The sequence below is a fragment of the Peromyscus californicus genome, unplaced genomic scaffold (assembly GCF_007827085.1).
Source record: "Peromyscus californicus insignis strain IS unplaced genomic scaffold, ASM782708v3 Scaffold_11__1_contigs__length_118956290, whole genome shotgun sequence".
Classification (NCBI taxonomy): Eukaryota; Metazoa; Chordata; class Mammalia; order Rodentia; family Cricetidae; genus Peromyscus; species Peromyscus californicus.
Window position 1 is genome coordinate 35,529,856 of NW_026294402.1, and position 25,171 is coordinate 35,555,026.

General features: G+C 43.0%; 1 long non-coding RNA gene across 1 annotated transcript in view; it reads left to right on the plus strand.

Moving 5' to 3' along the window:
- Positions 1-25,171, plus strand: part of LOC128122093 (uncharacterized) — a 340,108-nt gene that overhangs the window by 61,230 nt on the left and 253,707 nt on the right. The gene's annotated exons all lie outside the window — the stretch shown is intronic.

Below are 25,171 nucleotides of genomic sequence, written 5' to 3' on the forward strand. Positions count from 1 at the left end.
CTCAGAATCTCATTTACCTTTCCTAATAGCATTGGAACAGAAAATATGGGTTGATAAAATTCTTACTCTTCAGAGGTAGTTAATGCTATAGGAGTATTTTTTTTATTATTGAGATTATATTATGAATACATCATTTACCCCTTCCCTTTTCTGCCCCCAAATCTTCCCATACAACTCTCCTTGCTCTCTTTCAAACTCATGGCCTCTTTTTTCATTAATTGCTATATGCATATAATATATACATATATATGTATGCATATGCATATGCATAAACACATATATTCCTAAAAACAACCTCCTTAGTCTGCATCATGTTACTTTTATGGATGTTTTCAGGAATGACCATTTGGTATCAGATAACTGACTGGTGTGTTCTTGCTGGGGAGGACTATTTCACTCATTTTCAGCATTCACTAGTTGCTTAGTTAAGGTCTCGTGGGCTTTTCTCTGTCTGCTTTGGTACGCCTGCTGTTTTTGTCCTTGCTCAGCTCATGTTTAGGCAGCCATGTTGAAGAGACTTTAAGTATATAGCTCCTGGTGTTGCTAGGAGACACAATCTCGCAGGAAGCTCTCGGCTCCTCTGGCTCTTACAGTCTTCTGCCCACCTCTCCTGCAGTGTTCCCTGAGCCTTAGGAGCAGAAGTTGTTTTGTAGAAGTAGCCATTGGGACTGAGTGCCACAACTCTGTATTTTGATTGGTGGTGATTTTCTGTAATGGTCTCTATTATAAAGAGAAGTTTCCTTGGTGAGGGGTAAGGACTACACTTATTTGTGAATATAAGGACAACTATTTATAATGTAGTTGGAGTTATGCTGGTTTAATACAGTGGTGGTTAGAGGTTTTCTTCTAAAGTCCAATTTCATTAGCTATGAGTAGTTGGCTAGGCTTCTGGTACCAGGTGTGATTTCCTCTTGTTGAGTGGCTCTTAAGTCCAATTAGAGAGCCATTGGTTACCACGAAGGCATGCGTGCCGCTACTGCACTCAGGGTTATCATGCCATGCTGGCCATTGTAGTTCATAGGCGTTACAGCTGGGTAGAACTGTTGATCACTTCCCTCCTTTGGAAGCTTTGGAAGCAGCTTACATGGCATCTTCTTGGTACCATGAAAGCTAGTCCTCAGGAAGAAGCATTCATGACAGTCCCCGCCCAGGGACTTCTGGGCCCTATGTCTGACTTTTATGGTGTCTTCAACAATAGGGATTTAGCTTTCACCACTGAGGACAACCAAGAGCAACAACAATTGCCTGTGATGTTTTGAAGATCTCTTGGGTAACCCTGATCAACAACTCAAAAGGGGGCTTCTCATGCCTGGTGTTGGGGTTTTTGTCAGGTGGTCTTTGGCTGTCACAGAGAGCATTGCCAGCCCAGATGAGAAAAATTCACTTAAACGATATATGCATGTTTACACACCGATTTACATGTATTATAGGGGTTTTAAGGTGAATAGTTACTAGTATGTTTTCTTATGATTTTTTTAGACATCCTTACTGCCTCTCTGCTCCCTAATTAGAACTCTCACTTTACTCCCATTTTCTAGATCAGATTCAACAGTGTTTTTTAATCAGATTCAGCTTTGTAAGTTCAAAGGTCTTGGATTTGTGGATTCCTGGGTGAGATTTGGGGGCACTGACATCTAAGTCTCCAATTCTTGAGTTTCCCAGAAGACAGTGCTATGCACTCCCATCTCAGAATCTTTGTGTACATGGACGCAGTCTATAACAGAGCTGGAAGCCTTCTGTCTCCATTTCTCCAAGTCTTCTTCTGTCCTGCCTGATAACAGAGCTGACAAGAGAGTACACTCTACGCTAAACAGCTCCTTCTTTCTTTCAAAAGAGAATTATTTTTAGTACATTTATCCCCCCCACCGGTGTGTGTGTGGTGTGTGTGTGTGTGTGTGTGTGTGTGTGTGTGTGTGTGTGGTTCCTGAGGAGGCTGGAAGAGGCTGTGGAATCCCCTGGAGCTGGAGTTCCAGGCAGTTGTGAGCTGTCTGATGTGGGTTCTGGAAATGGAATTTCAGTCTCCTTCTGGGAGCAGGAAGTGCTCTTGGTTGCTGAGCCATCTTTCCAGGGCATGATCTCCTTGCAATGATCTCAGAACCAAGACTGAAATTTAGAGGGTTAATATCTGAACTTGGTGAATTTGAGAGAGTAAGCTATTTGTGGGAAAGGGCCTTTAGAAAAGAAAATCCTAAATCTGGTGTTTCCAGGAATTTCTTCTCCTAGGTAATGTAGCAGTAATGGCTCTTGCTCTGTATAGTTGCTTCAGTTTATTAATGGGCATCTTGCATCATCTTTCACAGAGCATTTAGGAGCCTGGATATCTAGGAGAAGTCTATAATCAATCCTTTAAAATCACTCCTGATCTTCACATTTACACTTCATGAGTAGTTGTCACCACAAGGCATTTTATACATCCCCTAGTGTAATTCTTCACATCAGCATTAATTAAATACCCAGACCTAATGAGAACAGAGTAAATGATCGTATGGTTATTTCTCTCTCCTGTTCAGAACAGGGCTGCAATGAGCAGGTGAGTCTGCACAGGGTGGGCTGGATGGGGAGGTGGCCAGATGAGTGTGTAGCTAAAGAAGCAGGCAGCGCTAGTCAAGGGACAGGGGTTCAGATCTAGCTGAGAAAAGGTAAGGCTGTGGCATCTGAAGGACAAGGCAACCAATACAGTCAAGGCGTGGGTACTAGGGTCAGTAGCTGTGATGACAGAAAGCAGGACAACCTGCAGAAGCTGTCTGTGCTGTCCTTTTCCTCATCTATGAACCACATCCAGTTTCTAGGAAAGTAATTGCCAAGTTTAAGCTTTTAAGTACACGCAAAGTTTCCAGAATGTTACCTGCTATATAAGGTTGGATTTATGTAAAAATAAAGCTACAATTATTATTTCCAATACACTTGGGTTTAAGGTGGGTTTGACACCTCACAAATGGTGAGTGGAGATGGGACACAGAATGTGAATGTAGCTTGACTTCTGAGGAGAAAGCTGGGCTTTATTGTGTAACACTATTCCTGTGTATGTGAATACAATAGATAGGAAACCAATGAGAAACTAAAATACAGATATCACCAAAGTCAATTAGTGAACCCATGAGCTTATGGGGGTAATTTACAGGAATTTGGGTGAAGGTTTATTTACAGAGCAGAAATGACTCAAAGACAGCTGAGTTACTAAAAGTCTACCCCAACATGGATGATACCTCTTGAAAGCTGGAAATCTGGAGCACACTGAACAATGCACAGGCATCTCAACAGGCTGTGCAGTGTCCTTTCCAGGTGTCTCAGTTGATCTGAGCCTCTTCCAAGCAGCACAGCTGTCCTGAGAGTGACTCTCAGGGGATCTTAGTGCTTTCATATGCTTGGGCAGGGAGGGACCTAAAGAACCTGGTCAGTTTCAGGAACTTCCTGGAGCTATTGAGTTGTTTTCTTCCTGAGCTGAAGGTGCTTCTGTGCAGGATAGAATGTTTCACTTCCCTTTAGAACATCCCATGGAATTTCCCTGCATGGTGGAAAGTTTTTATCTCAGGGGTATTTGCTATGTAATGGTTGGAAGTTCCTGAATTCTTTCTATCTATTGAGTTGAATTTGCAACAGAGTATTTGGTTACCTCAATGTGGAGATGTGGAGGATTTGAGATCAGGTTTCAGTTTCTGGACCCTTTTTCTCCAGTTGACCTGACGTCTTTATTCTCTTATGATAACACTATCAAACCCCAAGGGCAAAAGTTCAAGGACCGACCGTTTGAGTGCATTTGTGGGGCTGGCATTTATGGTTTTTCAAAGTCCCGAGAAAATGGGATTTGATTGTACCACTGACTCTAACATTGATGTTGATTTATGTCACAGGTGATCAGATGTTTGATAAATGGTGGGAGAACATCTCCCTTTAAAATAGAAGAATAGCTGGTACAGGAAACTTCTATAATAAGAATTGTTCTGAGGCTACAGAGACGGCTCAGTCAAGCACTTGCTGTTCAAGTTAGGAAGATCCAAGTTCAGATCCCTATCATAGACACATATAGAAGCTGGAAGTGTTGGTGTGCACCCAAGATCCTAGCACTGGGAACGCAGAGACAGGAGGATTCCTAGGGCTTTCTGGCTATCCAATCTAACCAGTCAGTTCAGTAGCAGACCCAGCCACCAAACTCCCCCAAATGAAGAGTGATTGAGGAACATATCTGACATCAATCTCTGGCCCCCAGATACATATTCACACATGTGTACATATACTCTTACCACACACACACACACACACACACACACCCCTGTTATAACTCCTGAATATCCATCATTCAAGAAATGAAAAGAGTTTTGTTTTGAGACAGGGTCTCACATTGTTGTTCAGGCTAGCTTGAAACTCACTATTTATGTTTACAGTGGCTGTAAATTCATGACAGTCCATCTGCCTTAGACTCCCAAGTGCTTAGATGACAGGTATGTACAAACCCATTACACCTGGCTCAAAGCTCAAAGATTAATCCTTTGAAACCGTTCACTACATCTGAGGCTCTGTTTATATTTTTCAGTTTCCAGGGGTAATGTGGTAGCTATTTTGCATGGTAACTATATCTGATGATATAATCCAATCAATATTTATCTGCATGGTAACAATAGTAGTTATTGATTCTCAATATACAAGATAGCAGGATTCCTGTAGCAAGGAGAGAGCTATGTTCAAAACACTAAGTTCGTGTGTGTGAAAAGCACCACAGGTAGGACAAAGGTGAAGTGCTGCTAGGCACTAAGGAGGCTTCCTCTGCCTCAGTGGTAGAGAATGATGACAAAGGAAAGGTTCAAAAGGGAAAGAGTCATATGGTCATAGAAGAAAAAAATTGTCTGAGAGCCAGGCGGTGGTGGCACACACCTTTAATCCCAGCACTCGGGAGGCAGAGGCAGGCAGTTTGAAGCTAGTCTGGTCTACAGAGTGAGATCCAGGACAGGCACCAAAACTACACAGAGAAACCCTGTCTCAAACAAAAACAAAAACAAAAACAAAACAAAACAAAACAAAATTGTCTGAGAGAAGAGAGGTTAAAAATAATTGCTCAGTATCGAGGAGGCCTGGGCTAAAAAGGTGGCATGTAACATGTGTTAAGGGTCTGGAGTGAAAGTAGGAAAGTAGAGGAATTTGGATTACGCCAGTAGGAAAATATACCACTATTAAAAAGCTGGCAGGGCATACCTCAATGACTGACTTTGTAGAATGTTAACGACTTAAGAAATCTGGCATTAAGATCTGATTTACTTTTCAGAATGTTCTTCCTGAAGACAGTTTGAACAACACATTGGACAAGAGCAAAATGCCACACAGAATGTCCATTAGTAAAGATGAAAGAACTTTTCAATGTTCATGCTGTAGATGACAAGAATATGAACTAGTATTAGAAAATTCAGGAAGTAAGCCCAGGAGGACTTGGTGACCGACCACATGTCCAAGTGAAGGAGGGATTCCTTAATGCCCAACAGTAACTAGCAGTTCTCACAGTCTGAAATGTCTACCCTCTGCCTTGAGGTCTCCACTAATGATCAAAACCAAATTCTGCTACAAAAGACACTAGAGGGGACAATAGAAGGAGTAAACCTGCAAGGGTAAAAGTAGAACTCACTTAAAGGGAGCTCTGGATTGCGTTAGACTCTTTTCTTTCTCTATTTACATATCTCAGACTGGGGTGGTACATGTAGATGGAGCTACAGATAAAGCCACAGCTCAGCAATCTGAATGTTTAGATCAGTGCTTTTCAAGTCTAAGGTACATTCAGAATCATCTGAGGATCTGGTCAGAATGCATGTTCTTATTAACTGAGTCTGATTGTATGAAGTGAGGGACTGTGTATGTCAAAGAAATCCCCAGTGATTGCTAATACACTTGGTCATACTTTAAATAGCAAGACTCTACATCATTTTGCAGGGAGAAGTAAAATTTGTTAGTCCAAGAAAATGACCACAAGCAGACAGTGCAGTGGAGAAAAGCAGTGGTCTTAGCTGTGGGTGTAGGAAATCTTGCAGCCTTTGCTTGCAGATCTGGTCTGAGTGTGGTCCCTTGGGATGGCTGGCCATTCCGAGAAGAGAGTTCAGAGAGCCATCTATACTCTGTAACATGAATGAGGTTGTTATGGTGTCCCAGGAAGAACCACAAAGGGTTTTTCTCACCACACTGGCCCTGGCACATCCCACTGAGTAAGCAAGCCCAGACTCAAGTCTGAAACTGACTCCAACTCATTGGCTTGCAAACAGTACCATCTAGCCAGAGTGGAATAGAGTGGGTTTTGTTCACCTTGCCTAAGGTTGAAGACTATTTGGAGCTCAGTTTTATAAGAAGCCATCTGTACCCATTTCAGTATTTATGTACTTGTCACCAGAGACAAACAAGGCTGGAAATTTATAAACTGGCTCCTTCTAACCTTATGAGTCAACACTCTCTTCCACATTTGGCCTCTACTCCCTGACCATGAAGCATTTAAGTTATGGCTGTTTGGACACGTCAGCTCTTTAATTACGAGAGCATAAGTGCTAGGACCAAGGACCAGATGCCAGCTTGGCACTGGGTAGTGGGAGAGTAGCACTGACAAATGGCTCTGGGTGGCTCAGACCCAGTTTGGCCCACTCTGGTGCCTGAAATAGACAGGAACGTTTGCTTTAGGGAGATAGCCCTGGGCTTGGAGCTGCGAGAAGTCTGGCAGGAGGGAAAATGCTCTCTTGGAAATCAAGACACCAGATCCAATGTGGTGAGGCCTGCTTCGATGGCTTCTGGATAACCTATTTGTCGTTTTTGGCTTCAGCTTCTTCCTGAGAAATGGAAAGAGGAGCTGTGTCACTTGTCCTTAAACAATTCTCTTCAGTGACATGCAACTCCGTGAGATGGAAGGGTCCCTTCGAGTGAGAAGTTTTGTGATTTTCCCATGAGCCCCTTTTACACTCAAGACTCTCAGAATGCTCTAGGATGAGGTCCCACCGAAAGAGTAAATAAGAAAGTTTGAAAATACGGAAACACGGCAGCCTCCAGCCATTATGTCTCTAGACTTTATGTCGTCTTAAGGAAATTTATTTCCTGGGGCTTAGAGAGACAGCTCTAGAGCACATACTGCTGTTACAGAGGACCCAAGTTTGATTCCCAGAACCCATGTGGGGTAGCTCCTGTGACTTCACCCTTAGGGGATCGAATGCCCTCTTCTGGCCTCTGTGCCCACTACACTCACCATAGAAACCCATACTCACACACACACAAAAACCATAATTTTCTAAAAAATTAAAAATTTCCAAACTTGATTTGTGAAAAATCAACTGCAAGACCAATTTTGGTAACCTAAACTAGACCTAATACACTTCTCATTTTAAGAAAATATATTTATGTGACTTCCTGCTCATGACCTGGGGATACTTAACTTATGAAACTGTGAGGCTTACCTATATCTCAAAGTGTTTTCTCTGAGTAGCCTACAACCTTAGCAACTCATTCAAAATAAGTTCCCCTGGCTTCATTAGTCATCACTGTGTATTTCTACATAGTGAAATTCTTTCTGAGGACTGCATTAATACAACAGTCACCGTGTTATCATCTCGCCTCTCTGATGCTCCAGGGAGGACTGACTCACAGTGTATAGGCCTACAAGGGCTAAAATGCCTAAGAACAAAGACCAGCTGAGTGACTGCTTGCACACACCTGCATGAGCCATGGGGAGCTTCATGAAGGATGCGCCTTTGCTGTACTGACAGCAGTGAACTGAGAGCAGCAGACATGCTTGCTGAATGACTGACCGAAGAAGCGTTCATTCATTGATTTGCTGGCCCCATTGCAGAGCTCATGAATGACTGGGTTTTTCTTTGGACAACTGAGATGAAACTATGCATTTTCTTAATAGCTATGCTTTTATCTTGATTCATTTGGCAATTTGGTGCTGCATTATTACCTGGCATGGTAGATCTATCATTTTCATCTTTTTTGGAGGATGCTCTCATTGGTTAATTGTTTTTTCTTTACAGAACTCACTTCTTAATATAGAAAAATGATAGAACCTGGTGGCTTCTGAAAAAAAGGTGCACTCTTTGAAAATTAACCAAGTATGATTAGATAATATGAGTGTGATTCCCAAAGATACCATGAAATATATTTTTCCCACGCACCAAAAATTATTCATTGTTGAACTATATCAGAATATAAAACACGCTCACAGTTTGAGTTTGTCTATTTTATATTCCAAGTATCTATCTATTATTGAAGTTTGACATTCACTATTAGTAGTATTGATGGACTGGAGAAATGGCTCAGTGGGTAAAGCATGCACTGCCCAAGTGTGAAAACTCAGTTTAGATCCCAAGAACCCACTTCAACAGCTCAATGCATGGCAGGATATCTCTAACCCCAAATCTCTGATGGGAAGATGGGAGGTGGAGGCAGAGAAATCCCTGTAAGTCTGCCAGCTAGGATGGTGTGCACAGTGGAAAAAAAAACAGAGCGACCATGTCTCAGTCAAGGAAGAAGGCAAGAACTGACAGCTGAGTGTTTCCTCTGACCTCAGCACATGTGCCATGCAGCTACATCTATGCATATGAATGTGTATTACACAGAAACATGTCACACACACACACACACACACACACACACACACACACACACACACACACACACACCCTGATGTCAGAAACGATTATCACATTGGATTCAGCATCTATGGGCCTGAAAGCATCTCCAGAAAGTGCCATATGTTTATATCTTCTAGGATGTGAGAGGACTAGCATTTTGAAAGACAGCAGAAGAGAAAAGTGCTTTGTAAACTTAGACTCCAAACCTGAGGCTATGGATTCTAAGAAACCTTTTCTGGAGTTCAAAGTGTAAATAGGCCCTGTTTGTCTAGCTAAGCAAACTACAGGTATGGTCACATGAGGTACTGGGGGAGAGAAGAGAAGAAGCAAGGATTTGACCTTGAGTCTCTTTGGGGCTTTCATGCCCACCTTCAGACTATAGCACCGGCCTCTCACATCTATGTGACCTTTGGTGTTTCTTGCTGTGTTCACAAGGGTAAAGTGTCACACATATAAGATGGCTCCCCATCAGACTGCTATGATGAAAGCTTAGCATGGAGACCATGCAGACTGCTGTTTGGATCTAAAGCTCCAGCTGGAGACGTGGCTCTGTGCTTAAGAGCACTTGCTGCTCTTGCAGAGAAATGGCTAGAGACAATGGTCTGTAACTCTAGTTCCAGGAGATCCAATCATAAATACAGTGGACCCTCCAGGGGCAGAACCTGAGAAGTCAATCAAGTATGGGTTGAAAGTTGGGGGTGGAAAAATGCATCACTACTGACAAGATGTAGATTTCTGTTGGTCATAGTTTCCTAAATAATGCAGTGTGACACTGTGTGCATAACACGCATGGTACATTGGGAATCATACGTGATGCAGAAGTGATTCAGGGTATGGAGGAGAATGTGCAACAGCTACACACAGATGGAAGGAGCTCATCAGTTAGGAGTTCCCAGTCAATCTGCCATGAGACAAACACTATACCAGTTCGTATACAGACTTGAGTCTCCACGAGTTCTGGTGTCTGCAGAGTTTCAGGAATGATTTTCCAGTGCATACTAAGGGACAACTTTATACAGCGGTGCACAAGGAACATTGTGTGGTGGTACTTTGTTTTGTAAACCTAAAGTTAAAGCAGACAAAAGCAAAGCACACAGCACTACTGCCTATAGGCAGCAGATTTGGCTTTCTTCTTGATGATGTGGAAGCTGTTTGAAAATGTGAGTAGGATATCATGAAGTGACTATATTTGAAGTCCACGTGGCTTCCACATGAAAAAGAGAAGGTTGATGGGAACTGACGAAGGCAGGGAGACCCTTGGCTGATCATTGAAATGCTAACAATGAAGAAATGCAAAAGTGTTTTGAGCTGTGGTGGATCGTGGCCTCAAGGGCTCAGATCTTGGATGTATTTACTGATACGTTACAGTGTGATTCGAGGGAAAGATTGGAGTCAAGTCTGGATGTATTTACTGATACGTTACAGTGTGATTCGAGGGAAAGATTGGAGTCAAGTCTGGATGTATTTACTGATACGTTACAGTGTGATTCGAGGGAAAGATTGGAGTCAAGGCTAATGCCAAGCATTTGGATCTCAGCCCCAGGAAGACTGCAGTTGGTACTTTTTAAGGTGAAGAAGACTGGGGTAAGAAGCTCCACATTCATGCCAAGTTAAGTTTTGGGTGTGTGTTAGCTGCTCAAGTATAGACAGAGTGGCAGTTGGGCATGTAAATCAAGATCTCAGGGGGCAATACTAGAGTAGGAGAGAGAAATTTGGTAATTGCCACACAGTTAGAATTTAAAGTCAAGAGAGTTAGATTATACAGAGGAAGAAAATAAGGCAAGGTCTTGAAATGGAACCTCAGAACACTTCAGTGGTAGACGTCAGGATGACAGGTTGGAGTCAGCAAAGGGAGACAAAGGGCAGACAGATGGAGAGTGGGAGAGAGGTGCCACTGAGGCAAGAAAGTAAGAAATGAGCAAGTTTGTCAAATGTTGCCAGTATACCAAGCAAATCAAGGGTTGGGGCTTGTCCTGGGCCAAAGCAGAGGTGCCCTGATGACAACCTTGACAGAAGCTGTGGTGCTGAGGAGACTGGAATGGGATCAGAAGAGCATCAGATGAGGGATGGAGACGGTAAGAACAGACAACATGTGCTGTTGGTTTTAAATATCAGCTTGTCACAAGCTAGAACCACCTAGGAGGAGACAGATCTCAACTGAAGAGTTATCTAAATCAGCTTGGCATGCAGGCAAGCCCTGCGGGAAGCACCATTCTATGGGCAAGGAGCACTGAACTGTATAGAAAGGAAGAAATCTAGGCACCTTGGGTACATTCTTTACTCTCCACTCTTGACTGTGGATGAGTGTAACTAGTTCCTTGAGTTTCTACCATGACTTCCCCTAAAACGGTAGACTGAAACCTGGAAGTGTAAGATGAACTAAAAATGCCTTCCTCTTGTAAGTTGTTTCGGCCAGTGCATTCATTTATCATGTCATCAGAAATAAATCTAGAATACAGCTCTTTCCAGAGTTTTACTTACAGTGTAGAAGCATTGGAGAGCAAAGAAGCTCAAAGATGATGGAGAACTTACACAGGGATATTAGAATAATGATGGGATACAAGAGATATGCTGATTGTAGGTCTGGCCAAATGTCATGTTGACCCTACAGTGTCCTTTGTGTTGCTTGATTATGGGCTACCCAGGTGATTCCAGGGGAGAAGTTGGGTTGAGAAATGTGTGAGCAAGGAACTCAAGAGTAACATATCCAGAACGCTTTCTGCTTTAACAATCAACATAGTCATAGTAGTATGGGGTTTTCTTCTAACTTTGTGGTATGTATGAATGTGTGTGTGTGTGTGTGTGTGTGTGTGTGTGTGTGTGTGTGTGTGTGTGTGTGTGTGAGAGAGAGAGAGAGAGAGAGAGAGAGAGAGAGAGAGAGAGAGAGAGAGAGAGAGGAGTTGTGACAAATTTGTAGTGTATTTTAATAATGTTGGAAATGATTAGAAACCAGAGGAAATTGGAAATTTGATGATGTCATAGAGTAAGACATGGATTTCAAGAGATCTTTGAGTGGGGAAATGGGAATGGAGGGATCACATAAGTGAAGGAAGAGAAAGTTTGATTGGCATGCAGCCTTCTCTGCTTACAACAGACAGGAGGCACAGAGGACTGAGGCCAGAGACGCAGACATTTTAGCTTCTCAGTGATAGGTAGAAGGCACATGGGGATTCTTTCCTGCTTGCATCCATGTTCTTTATGCAACACAGGGTATCTCCTCACTCCCCATCTCTTCCTCAAGACTCCTACTCACTCTGCCTGATCCATGTTTTAACTGTGATTTATGTAGGACTCTGAAGAACACTGGTCACTAGACCAAAGTTTAGCTCAGAATCTGGTGCGCTCACAAGAAGACACCCATTTGGGAGCTAAACTCCTCATTCCAGGGACTTGCTCAGAGGTAGATAGCTTAAAATATGTTGACCACATTTTAAGGGGCACCACTTTGCTATGGAACAGCTCAGGAAGGAAACATTTCTTACCTGGCACAATGGTGTCTACCCAGGGTAACTATATAACCTGGCTCATATTTTTAGAAGAAAGGAATGAACAAGGGGAGGAACAGAAATATGGAGGGAAGGAAAGAAGAAAGAAGAAAGACTCATTTTTTTTTTTAATCTAGAAAGACCATCACCATTCTAGACTGGTTAAATATGTTTCTGCTCAGGAGATTTGCATCTTTGTTTGTAACTAATTCCTCTGTTACACATTCAGCATTCCACAATGCCTGCCTAGACTCAGGAATAAATCCAAAATGGCTGCAGGATGACAGGGTTTGATCGCTTGCCTCTCTCTCTGTCCCTGAAGTTAATATGATGCTTATCTGAGAGCAAAGACACAGACAGGGAGAAATTTAATGCAAATTTCATCAGGAGTCTAGTGCCACTTCACAAAATATTGATTAGGTGTCTGATTTGCTGTCCCCTGACAATGGGCCATCGGAATAAACCAATGAGGTGGGCTTGACTCCAGCTCGTCATGGTCATTCGATAAAGCCAGGCAACCAATAAGGAACAGCTACCTTCTGATTGGGCGAGAGGCCAGTGAAGGGGGAAACCATCTTAGCAACAGCAGAAAATATTGCACACGCCCTGCACACACGCACAAACACAGACAGCATGCCACCACCCTGCTGCTGTGAACAGTGGCTGATTGTGTCTCCTCGGGCTTTTGCCTTGCCACATCCCCTCCAAAGGACAAATTTCAGTTCACACAGTACACTGCCTACCTGGTCAGACAGCCCATAATCCTTTTTTAATGGAATGCAGGGCAACACTGATTGTGCTCTCAGCCCCCTCCAACAGTCCCCTTATTAAGAAAGAACTTTGATGTGCAGGTAACTGCATGGGGCTTTGTTCTGGAAATGTACTGTTCTGGTCTCCAGGGAGCAGGCCACATCATTGCCCTTCCTGCCCAGCATGCCGTGGGGAAGGGGCTGTGGTGTGGGACTGAGCCCACTGGCTGGAGGTGTTTTTTTTTTTTTTTTTTTTTTTTTTCGATTTCTGTAAGAATGGCAGAAGGATTTTGCAGGGCTGGAGCAAGCTCCAGAGCGCCTGTCATTTTCCTCATACTCTTCCTTTTGCATTGTTCCATGACCTCCGAATGCAGAGCCTCAAAAGCTTTCCTGTTTTCCCCGTAACATTTGGCAAGATCTTTCTAAGCTCCCAGGCTCCAAGCCTTTAGCATTCTCCTTTGAAAGGCTCCCTGCCTCTGTGTTTTTATGTTTTCACCAGCAGCTCCCTTGTTCCCCAGATGCCAGGAGAAGGAGGCTGCTTGCCAATCTCTGGTTTTCCCCTCAACTAGCAGCTGCCATGACCTCTTGCCTCATTTTTTATCCCCCATCCTCTCTGCAAGGCTCAGGGGCTATTTGGAGGACAGTGGGGGTAGCAGGTGACTGGAAGGCGCATTGTTTCCAACATCATTTCTTCCTCCATACTCTTGGTTTCTTTGCTCTGGTGCCTGATTTCAACACGCATCCTTGGTCCAGGAGCATCTGCCCATGGATTATCCAGTCCCGCTGATGCTCTTACCAGCGTTCCCTGCTGACAGCTATAATTCTGTCTGGGTGAAAGAGCCTATCAGGGAGAACAGCCTTCACTATGGGAGGCATGCGGCCATGTCTTCTGCCAGAGGGAAGGAAGTTGAGACGATGTCATAGGCATTTTTTCCAGCCCAAGAAGGATTATCTGCTAGGAAACCGTTCCAGCTGTTTTCCATCTTCCTGACTACAAAGCAGAGAGGAACGGCATGAAATGGAAACAGAAAGGAAGAAAGCTAGACATGAAGACCAGTTTTGTTTTGTTTTGTTTTGATATCAGGGTTAAGAGAGCCGAGGTTCCATTACAAGTGGTCATTCAGGGTTTCCTTTGAGGTGACTATGATACCCACCCACTAGCGTTTTGACAAACTGTGCTCTCATTCGGTGTGATGGAGTGGCTGTGATGAAAGGCCGGGATGGGGCTCCGTGACGGAGAGCTTGCCTAGGACACATGAAGCCCTGAATTTCCATCCCAGCACTACAGTAAACAGATGAACAATGAGCATGGGCGTGCTGGGACAGCATCATGGATTCTGGAGTCAGACTGGCCCAGATTTAAGTCATAGCCTTGAAATCATCTGATGTGGGGACGTAAACAAACTCTTAGCTTCTCCAGGCCTTTGAAAAACATCTGTACAATGGAAGCTACACTACCATGTAGTTTTAAGTAACATCTTGTTTGTAAAATGCTCAGCTGAGAGTTTAGCATGTGTGCTTACATTAAAAAATGTTGAATCTTGCTGGATGTTGTAATACAAGCCTATAATCCTAGCATTCTGGGAGCTTCGGCTAGAAGCTCAGGAGTTCCACATCAGCCTGGTCTATATACATGAAACCCTATTTGAAAGAAGGAAGGATGGAAAGAAAGAAAGAAGAAATAAAGAGAGAGAGAAATTAAGACATCAAACAACAGACAGTCTTGTTAAATCTTCCATTTTAGAATTCTCTCAGCTTCATTCAATCAATAGATGTACGGACACAGTAATGCTAATTCAGGGAAACCAGTCTGAACATCTACAAAAGCTAGATACGATACTCTGTATTTTAAGGCAGAAAAGAAGGCAAGCACATTATAAAACGGGGGGCCATTGAGGCAAGGCCACAGTTAAGGGCAATTGTGAGGCTAGGGATGTAGCTAGGTTGGGAGAGTGCTTGTCTAGCATGAAGGGAGTCCTGGGTTCTACCCTAGCCCACACAAACCAGACATGGTGGTTCACACCAGTAATCTGAGGAGATAGAGGCAGGAAGACCAGAAGTTCAAGACCATCAAAGCCAGATTAGCTTTGAGACCTTGAGACCACACACACACACACACACACACACACACACACACACACACACACACACACACACAGACAGAGACAGAGACACAGAGAGAGACAGAAGGAATAAAGAAATTGAAGAGAGAGAGGACTAATAGGGGTGGAACACGGTGGTTCTAACCAAGGTTAGAACCAACAACAAGAGAGCTTGGATAGGTTGATGGAATGGACCAGGAAGAAGCAGGCAGCCTTCTAGGCCGAAGTAAAAACACTGGCAGACTGTTGGAAAAAATGAGTGTGGCTGTTGAAATGCACAGGGAGGAGAGTTGCCACCTAGGAAGAGTGTTACTTACCAGATAATAGTCTGTAAAAATCTCAGGCCCTAGAATCAGCCATGTCTTGCTTTCAATTCAGAACTACTATTTAAATCTATTTGACTCAGTTTTTTTAGTTGTAAAATGGGTATCACTTTGTTAAGTGATGTTGGAATGGGAGAAAAGGGTGTCTAATGCTGAAAACCATGTTTCAGTGAGACTGTCTCAGAAAATCCAAGAACAACAACAAAACAAAGCCATACCTTAACCAACACACACACACACACACACACACACACACACACACACACACACACACACACACACACACAGAGGGAGGGATAGGGTAGCCAGGCAAATATTTTTAATATGAAAAATGAATAGATGAAAGGTCCAGCTACAGATGGGCAGTTAGTGCTAATGCCTTTTAGGACCCCGTGACAATGACCTTTGGTGTTCTCTCTCCCAGACAGCTGCCTGTGTTCACTTCTCTGTCTGCAATGGTGATTTAGCACATAAAGTTTCCTCTTTCATCTTCCCACTTGCATGCTTATATTAGACATGGATTTGGTTAGACCTGCATCTGTTGAGACGACTAGCCAATAATAGAAGCCTCACGGGGCTAACGCGTTCTGGTTTCAGGAGTGGGTCTCACAAGTGAGGTCTAGGTCAGGAAGTTATTAGCTGCAGACTCAGGGAATATATTCAGCTGTCATCACTTTTTAATTAAAAATAGCTTGGCGACACACGCGCATTCCAGCACTCTGCTGTGGATGGGTAAGTGCCATCCTTTTCCTATATACAATTTCCTGCCCCAGAAGAGGGTACCTTCTTCCTGGCCCAAGATCTCTGGGGTTTGTCCAAAAACCATGAGAAACTTGACCTGTGAGGTAAGGACAGGTACATACTGGTATCCTGGGGCCAGCTCTGAGCAGCTAACCTGTGTACGTCATCTTTTCCTACCTCCACCTTTAGAACCAGCAGCTAACGGGGGTATGGTCACCAGGGAAACCTGTATATGGTTACCTATCAGGGTTTCTTTTTTTTTCTTCTTGGAGCATCCGCGAGTTAGACATTGAATACCACACCATTGAAAGAACAGTGGGATAAATTCTCAGCTGGCGAGCCGCACACATAACTACTATGAAACAAAATTTCCCTGACTTCAGGAATTGCCTTATTCCTTTTTGACTTTGCTTATAGAGACTGGATCGTGAGAAACAACATGGAATTGTTTTAAAACTCACCCAGCTTGGCCTAAGTTAAAATCTGTCTTTAACTCCTCCCATGGCTTTGGCTATGTTTTCTTAGCTGTTCTAAACCTTGACTTACTCATCTGTAGCATGGGCACAAATAACAACACAAGTGACTTAAGATCATTGGGAATATCCAATGAATCTTCCATGTAAAGTACTTTGTACCAGCTGTGAATAATTATGCAGCAAATACAGACAATTTCATTAGGCAGTGTTTATAACTCTGGCTAGAGGGTATGTGATGGCTATTCTTGGTTGTCAACTTGATTATGTCTGGAATTAACTAAAGCCCAAATGACTGGACGCACCTGTGAGGGATTTTTTTTTTCTTAATTAAACCATTTGAAGTATGGGAAGACCCACTTCTAATCCAGATCTTTAGGGTGGGAAGATCCACCTTTAATCTGGCATACCTCCTCCTGGCAGCTTATATAAAGGACACCAAAGAAGGAAGCTTGCTCTCACTCTAGCCAGCAAATCCATTCCTTCACTGGCAGTAGCGTACTTCTTCAGGAGTCTGGCATATACTGAAGATTAGCTGAGATATCTAGCCTTGTGGATTGAATCACTACTGGATTCTTAGACTTTCTGTTTATAGACAGCTATTGTTGGACTAGATAGACCACAACGTATGTACCATTCTAATAAATCCCCTATTTATCATCTATCTATCTATCTATCTATCTATCTATCTATCTGTCTGTCTGTCTGTCTGTCTGTCTGTCTGTCTGTCTGTCTATCTATCTATCTATCTATCTATCTATCTATCTATCTGTCTATCTATCTGTCTATCTATCTACCTATTCATTCTAAAAGCTATGTTCCTCTAGAGAACTCTGACTTATACAGGTTATTATAAAAATCCATTGAGTACAACCAGTTATATTCTATCAGTCTTGTGATGAATGCAGATATTCAATAAGGACATTATTTGACACACAGTTATCTGAGCCATGACACAGTGAAATAGTGAAATATGCTAATATGTGCCAGGACTCTTAATTAAAATGCATAATTTATTACTCTGGTATTTTTACATTTAAAAACATTATGCAAAACAAAACAACACAGTCCCCACTCTCTTAAATTGACATAATGCAAATTATATATTCAGCATAGATGGTGATATGCAAATAAAACATCAACATATTTGCAGATTCACAATCATATATCATTTATTTTGCACTTATTATCCACAGGCAAACCAAAAGAAAATGTTTTTTTGATAAACACAGTTCTTATCTTTCTGGACTTTATGGCATAATAAAAAGGACAATATTGTAATCTCTCTTACAGGTAGACAGGGAAACAGATTTTGAAACTAACATAACATTCTATTCTTTTACATCTCTGTGTGCATGTGCGTGTGCGTGTGTGTGTGTGTGTGTGTGTGTGTGTGTGTGTGTGTGTGTGTGAGAAAGAGAGAGAGAGAGAGAGAGAGAGAGAGAGAGAATAAACAGCATTCAAGCATGCACATAGAGGTCAGAGGACAGTTTGTGGAAGTTCTCTCCTTGGTAACCTTTATTCACTGAGCCATCTCACTGACCCTGCCGTAACATTTTTGTATCAGGCTAATTCATAGCACTATGAACTTACTGACCTGGTATGTTGACTCATTTCATATGACTAAGGGTTATGAACTTTGGAATCTCATACATGGGTGGAGACTTCAGATGGATTTATTTGCTTTTCTTTGACATGTCATTGTCTTGCTCAGCATTAGCTCAGACAACAGTTCAAGGGCCAGTTTAGCATTGTCCAGTGGTGGAATTCACTCAGTGTTTTGTGGTCTACTTATCTCTAGGCCTTCCTTGCTTTGCAGTTCCCATGGGCATTCTAAAATCAGTGGGTTCCTCTGAGTTGTGAGTCTTGGCATTTTCCAGATGAGCATCTGCAGTGAAGGTGCTCCAGAGTCTCCTGGGATGGCTGTTGAAATGATAGTTCCTGCCAAAGTCCAGGCCTATTACTATGACCTGGATCTGAAATGTCTGCTGAGGCTCATGTTTTGGAAGCTTAGGATAACTTAAATTCTTCACTAAGACCAATAAGGCTTGGCCAGCCTTTCTGTCCGACTCTAACCACTCGACTGTCCCCTGGATGCTATGGGCACATAGAGTTCCTTTGCCATTTTGGAGAGTTCTCCTATTTCAGACCCAGGCCTTGGCTCTGGCTAGTGGTTGCCTCATCTTTATACTACTTCTGAGTCCCTGGCAAATATTACCAGCCTTTTACACAGCAGTTCCAGAATCCCCTCATCTGCAGTGACTTTCCTAACCTAGTTCTACTGTGCGTCCACTCTCCCTAGACCAATCTACATTTACTTAAAAAATGTATTTATTGTGCATGTATGTGCCTGACTGTATGTAAGTTCACCACACATGCAGGAGCTCATGGAAGTCACTAGAAGGCATCAGATCCCTTAGCATTAGAGTTACAGGTGGCATGAGCAGCCTCGCGGGTGCTGGGAACTGAATCCAGGTCTTTTACAAGGGCAGTTAGTGCTCTTAACCACTGAGATATCTCTCTAGCCCCTGATGTGCATTGATGGTGGAACTTATACCATCTGACCACAGTATTTTTCTTCTTCTTTGAAGTCACAGCATATATGTTTCTGTTCTTAATCTCTCAAAGAACATAATCATGCTCCCCTGAGTGCATGAAGGTACCCATGAACTATGCAATGGAGAGTTAAAAATGTATTTGTAAAGTAAATTTTCAGCCTTGGACCTGGTAGCACCACTGTTCTTTGGATATTGCAGGCATGTCAAGAGTCTTGTCTGATGATCATAGACAGGGTCTGGAGAGCTGGTTTAGTAGTTATGAATGCTCACTGCTCTTCCAGAAGACTTCAGTTGAATTCCCAGAACCCATATCAGGTGACTCACAACTGCCTATAACTACAGCTCTAGTGGCTCTGATGCCCTCTTCTGGCCACCTAAAGCTAAAGGTATACACACACACACACACACACACACACACACACACACACACACACACACACACACACACAGGAAAATACAAAGAAAATGAAGACCACAGACAAACAGAATTAATTGTAGCTTCCCATATGTGAGCAGGCTGTACCCAACTTTACTAAATGATGTTAAAAGCAGACGAAGCCCATAAAATCTGTCTCTTCCCTGATGCCAAGATACAAAGATAACAAAAAGGATAACAGAAGAAATGAAACTAGTGTCTTTGTTGTTTCAGCCTCAGAGAGAATGTGGGTAAATGAGCAAACTGTACGCTAAATTGAACTGATCCTTCCTGAAGCTGCTCTTACTTAATTGGTTGATTTAATTTCCTAGCAAATGGACACTAAACGTATAATCCTTGAGAATGCTCGTTTGCCACAAATCCCTTCTCTTAACTAAACCTCATTTATTTAAATTAATTTCCCATCATTTCTTCTCTTACTAGCATAGAGTGTAATCTGAATACTTCACACTTGCTTTTCCTTTCTAAGTACAAAAACATTACCATCCAAAGCAGTTTATGAATTAACAGTAGCCCTCCCAGATTGCGGGTATGAATGTGAAATGGAAGAATCACTTTGGGATGATAGATTGGCAGTTTTTTTTTTTTAAAAAAAGTTAAACTGAAATATAGAATGTGCATTATTGTTTTCATTCCTAAGAATCTACTAAATAGAAATTAAAATGGAATTTCACAAAGATGTGTTAGCCAATGCCCATGCTGGCTTGATTCATCATGGCCCCCAAAGTAAGAACACTCAAATATCCATCTACTGAGACAAAATGGAGTCTATCAATACAGACACTCACACATGTTCACATCCGTACCTATGCTCTCTCTCACATACACACACACACTTAAAAGCACAATAAATCCCTTAGAAAACAAATCATGTTAAATTAAAGAAGCTGGGTCCAGATGGGTACATAGAGTACTATCAGATTTGTATCAATTTTCCTAAAGGGCAAATTTAGAGGCAGAGAAAGCAAATCAGTGGCTGCTTGGGCTTGGAAGGGGATGAAAGTAGGGCAGAAGGTAGAAGTGACTGCAAATAGGCTTGGGGAGTTCTGGAGGTTAAAGAACACGCTCTGAAACTAGGTTGTGAATCCCCGGGCTCTGTAAACTTACGGCTGTCGTTGACTGGCATCTTCACAATAGGCACGTGTGCGGCTGGGGAAATCACACAGTAGTAAGTTATGGAACGGGGTTGAAATTGCCACTTGGTAATTTCATAGTCTTATTTCAGTGATATTTTAATTTTATGAATCCTTCCCAGGTAATGTAAAAGAAAGGTCTTTAATCACAGATTCCAGATTTGAAGTTGGCTTCTCCTTGGAGCCCCAAGGGCCTTCACCTTTATACCAGAAGAGGCAGATTCAGGATGTAAAAAACCTTTCTTTCCTTCAAACTAATTAAGGAAGCTCTGACATCAGCTTTATTTGCAGCACACCTGATGGAGGCCACGATACCAATTAAACTCTTGAATGATTAGAAACGCAAACTGTCAGATGCCTCAGCAACAGGCCTTGCTGTCTGGCTCCAGAACCACGGGGAGGCAAGGACATCCTCTCGGGGGCCAGGAAGCTCTCAAGTTTACCCAAGTCGAAAGAGAAAGGGATGCTCACTACGATGGTCCAGAACTCACTGTTCACATCGGACAAAACTTCCATCATGGGGAAGTACGTTCCTGGGTTCAGAAGTTCTGTTGCAGGGTAGGCTGACTTGGAACTTTGGGTGAAAAGGGAACCAAGTTGGGCTTCTGAATCTAGGATAGTTTCTCAATTTCTCTGAGTTTGTGTTCCTTTGCCTGTGGTAATGGTATGAGTCTCCGCCTCACTGAGAGGCTAAGTAAGTGAGATCTCCTAGATGTCAGTGTTGTATGCAGGAGATTAACCAATGGGATCTATTCAGAGGATGATTTAAGTCTCGACTCCTCCCTCCCCCACCCCTGCCCAGGCCATAGCTATTGACTGACTGCCTGCTGTTCCCTCAACTCAGCAAATATGAACATCTGCGTAAAACAAAAGCCAATAAAACTATGCCATAACAAAAGCATCTGTGCAGTAACTCCAACAATAAATAACTGAATTTTATATGATGTTACAGTCATGTGTCCCATGGAAAAGGTACCAGGTAAGACAGGAGGCCTCTGGAGTTGTGGGGGTGATGAAAGGGTGGGCTGCTGACAGGGTGCAGAGGAAAGGACTTCTGAGTAGGAAGTGAAAGAGAAGCATCACCTAGAAGATGCCTGAGGCACAGTTTAGCATGTAGGCTCCCAAGTGGAATCTTCTGAATGTCCTACACAGGTTCAAGGAGTACCAGGGAGGTGGTGACCAGGCCAGACCCAGGTGTATAGCAGTGAGAGGAGCAATGAGAAATGAACTCAAGCTCTGCCTCAGTCGCCTGCCTGCTACATGATGCTTGACTAGCCATTTCCTGTCTCTTCATCTACGAAATGGGGTTCGAATCTCTATTTCCTTTTTTATGTTTGTTACCCAGTTTTATTTTTTCTTTTCTTTTTATTAAGAGATTTTCTATTCATTTTACATATCAACCACAGATTCACCTGTCCTCCCTCCTCCCACCCCCCCCCAGCCTACCCCCCCAACCCCCCCACCATTTCCAACTCCTCCAAGGCAAGGTCTCCCCTGGGGCGTCAGCAGAGCCTGGTGCATTCAGTTGAGGCAGGTCCAGTGCCCTCCTCCCTGCACCAAGGCTGAGCAAAGTGTCTCAGCATAGGTACTAGGTACCAAAGAGCTGGCTCATGCACTAAGGACAGGTCCCGGTCTCACTGCCTGGGGGCCCCCTAAACAGATCTGTGTCCCAAAGTTTGGAAACATCTACCAATCCCAGGTGACTCTGAAGTTGGACCTTGTAGGCTGTGTTTCATCAGAACAAGCAGAAGAGCCTGCTGATTCATTTCTCTCTATGTCTAAGCTATTCAGATGTATGTGCTACCCCATTATTGTTGGTGACTCAGCAAGATTGCCCAGGGCAGCTATGAGGTGAGACTGGCTGAAACAGAGGAGCAAAAGTGAAAGATTTAGACGTAGGCAGGAGAACAATTCGCTTATTCACCCACCCGACAGCTGCTGCTGAATGGATAGATTAATATAGTTATCTGCTAAGCCCATTAAAAAGAGAAACATGGGGTATGGTACAGACTTTTCAGTAGTGGGATGATAGATTTTGTACACAGATAAATGAATGCATGCGTGTGCATGCATACCAGTGTCATATTGGGGTATAGCTTTTCTCAGAATCGTCACACACCAAAGGTGACTCAGATACTTAGAGGACATTTGTCAGCCATTTCTAGTGAACTGTGTATTGGAGATTCATAATACAAGGGAGAACATGGGAGACCCTTCAATGCTAGTCTTCTCAAACTGTTCTCTTAGCCCTGGCCAAATATAAGTGGTTCAATGCAAAGACTACTGAAGACCTTGGCTTCATCTCTGACCCTTTAAGATTGAGCTGTGTGGCTTGGGCTCCCCATTGAACTCTGAACTCTGTTTTCTTCACTTCACCTAATGGCAATAAACCTCTACGTTATCTGACTCCCAGATGTCAGAGGTCAAGTATAAAGGTCATTTGGTAAACTGTAACTAGCTACTCAAAACGAGCTCAGCGGTCCTTGTTGGAAACAGGCTGATGGAAACCTGGGGGATGGTCAAGTATTGGGGAAAAAAGGAGAGTTTGGGCATCGCTCCAGATTAGATGTGCTAATTTATGTGCATTAGTTAGGTTGGTTTGCTGGGCAATCAGATGGGACTCCCTGACGGATGTGCCATTCACAACAGCCAAGAAACACATGGCTCAGTAACTGTGATCCTTTCTGACAGGATTATGAGAGGCATAGGTCTGGGGGACAATTTCAAGGATACCTGCTCACTAAACCCTTCAGAGACCTGGAAGCAGAGTAAGTTGGGTTCATTTTCAGCCCTTCTCTCCAGCTGCCTGCCTGGGTCTGGGTTCCAGGTACGATAAGAATAAACTATAGTCCGAGAATGGTGCCTGGTGGTGCAGTGCCACTTCCCTTAGAGCTTAGAAACCATCTGGGCTAGCTGAAAGTGAGGAGGAGAGTAGCCTGCTTTCTCGTGGAGAGAAGCACTGCTAGAAGTCAGGTGCAGAGGAGGTTCTCTGGGAGAGAGAGTTACTGAGGGGAATGGCAACAAGATGCTCTATTAAATGACGTACGCCCGGCTGGAGCATAAACTGGGGAGGGGTTAAGAATCATTGGATCTTAACAGTTATTGAACTTGCTGGGCATGGTGGCTTTCTGCCTGTAGCCCCCATACTTGGGAGACTCAAGTAGGAAGAGTGCCTGGGTTCGAATCCAGTCTGGGCTACATAGTTTGTTCTCACCATCCTGGGCTACAAATTGAAACCCTCTCTGAATAAAGAATTGTTGAACTTGATGACAGAGTTGATGCAGGTAAAATGTCCCATCACTCACGATGAACTGTGAGCTTTTCCTGGAGACCATCAAGTCTTTGAACTTTCTTTTTCTTTTTTTTTTTTTTTGGTTTTTCGAGACAGGGTTTCTCTGTGTAGCTTTGCGCCTTTCCTGGAACTCACTTGGTAGCCCAGGCTGGCCTCGAACTCACAGAGATCCGCCTGGCTCTGCCTCCCGAGTGCTGGGATTAAAGGCGTGTGCCACCACCGCCCGGTGTCTTTGAACTTCTTATCTCTCCAGGGCTTACCCAGTGCCTGGCGCTCCATGGTCACTCAGTATATTTGATACAATGCAATGATTGCCTGGCTCTGTCCACACAGCCAGGTGGTCAGTGACAAAGAGCCAGCATTACATGGGTGTTTTACCTTAAAATCCTTCACATTGAAGATGTTCCTTTGGTAAAACATTTCTCTTATTTGGTATCCATTCATCTTTGAAGTGTTCATAGCACTCAAACCAAGATGTAAACACACTGTGATGTCTTGCTATAAGGTTGAGATAGCAGGGCTTTGGGGGTGGTTTGGGGATATCTGGAGCAACTTCCAGGTCTTAAGAATTGAGATCCTGATGGTTGAAAATTTCTTGTAGTGGTAAATGACGTAAGTTTGGAGAATCCTTAGAAAATATCAGTTCATTGTATGACTGACTCAGCCTGTGATGACTATTTGGGTCTGTGACACCAAGGGGGTATTTTAGGGCAGTTGCACTGCATCACATTTCATCTGACAACATCTCTGGGTTACTTAAAATAGTTTTAGTCATGATTTCTTTAACAACAATAAGGCTCTTTGCTTGTTGTATAAAGCATTCATTTTTAAAAACTTTTTATTTGTTCTTATAATTTTCATTTTCTACCACCTAACATTTTATACTTTTCCTGTACTATTTGAAGTTAGGAAGTAGATATTGCTATATGGGAAGTGACTATCAGGGAGACCTTATATAGGCCTCATATTTACTATCTTTTAGAACATTTTCACTCAAAATACCGTGTATTAATTGTAAATAACATTGCCAGGAAGCCTCATATAAAATGCTTCCAATCCTCGGGGACCGGAGAGACAAGCCAGTGGATAAAACCGCTTCCTACTCATGCAGACGAACTGGCCTCAGTTTCCGGCACCCATACCAGTCAGCTCACAATCATTTGTAACTCTGGTTTCGGGAGTTCTGCTGCCCTCTGACCTCCTTGGACACTGCACACACATGGTACACATAAATCCATACGTGTACAAAAACATATACATAATAAACAATTTAATTAACTAAAAATCTTCCCAA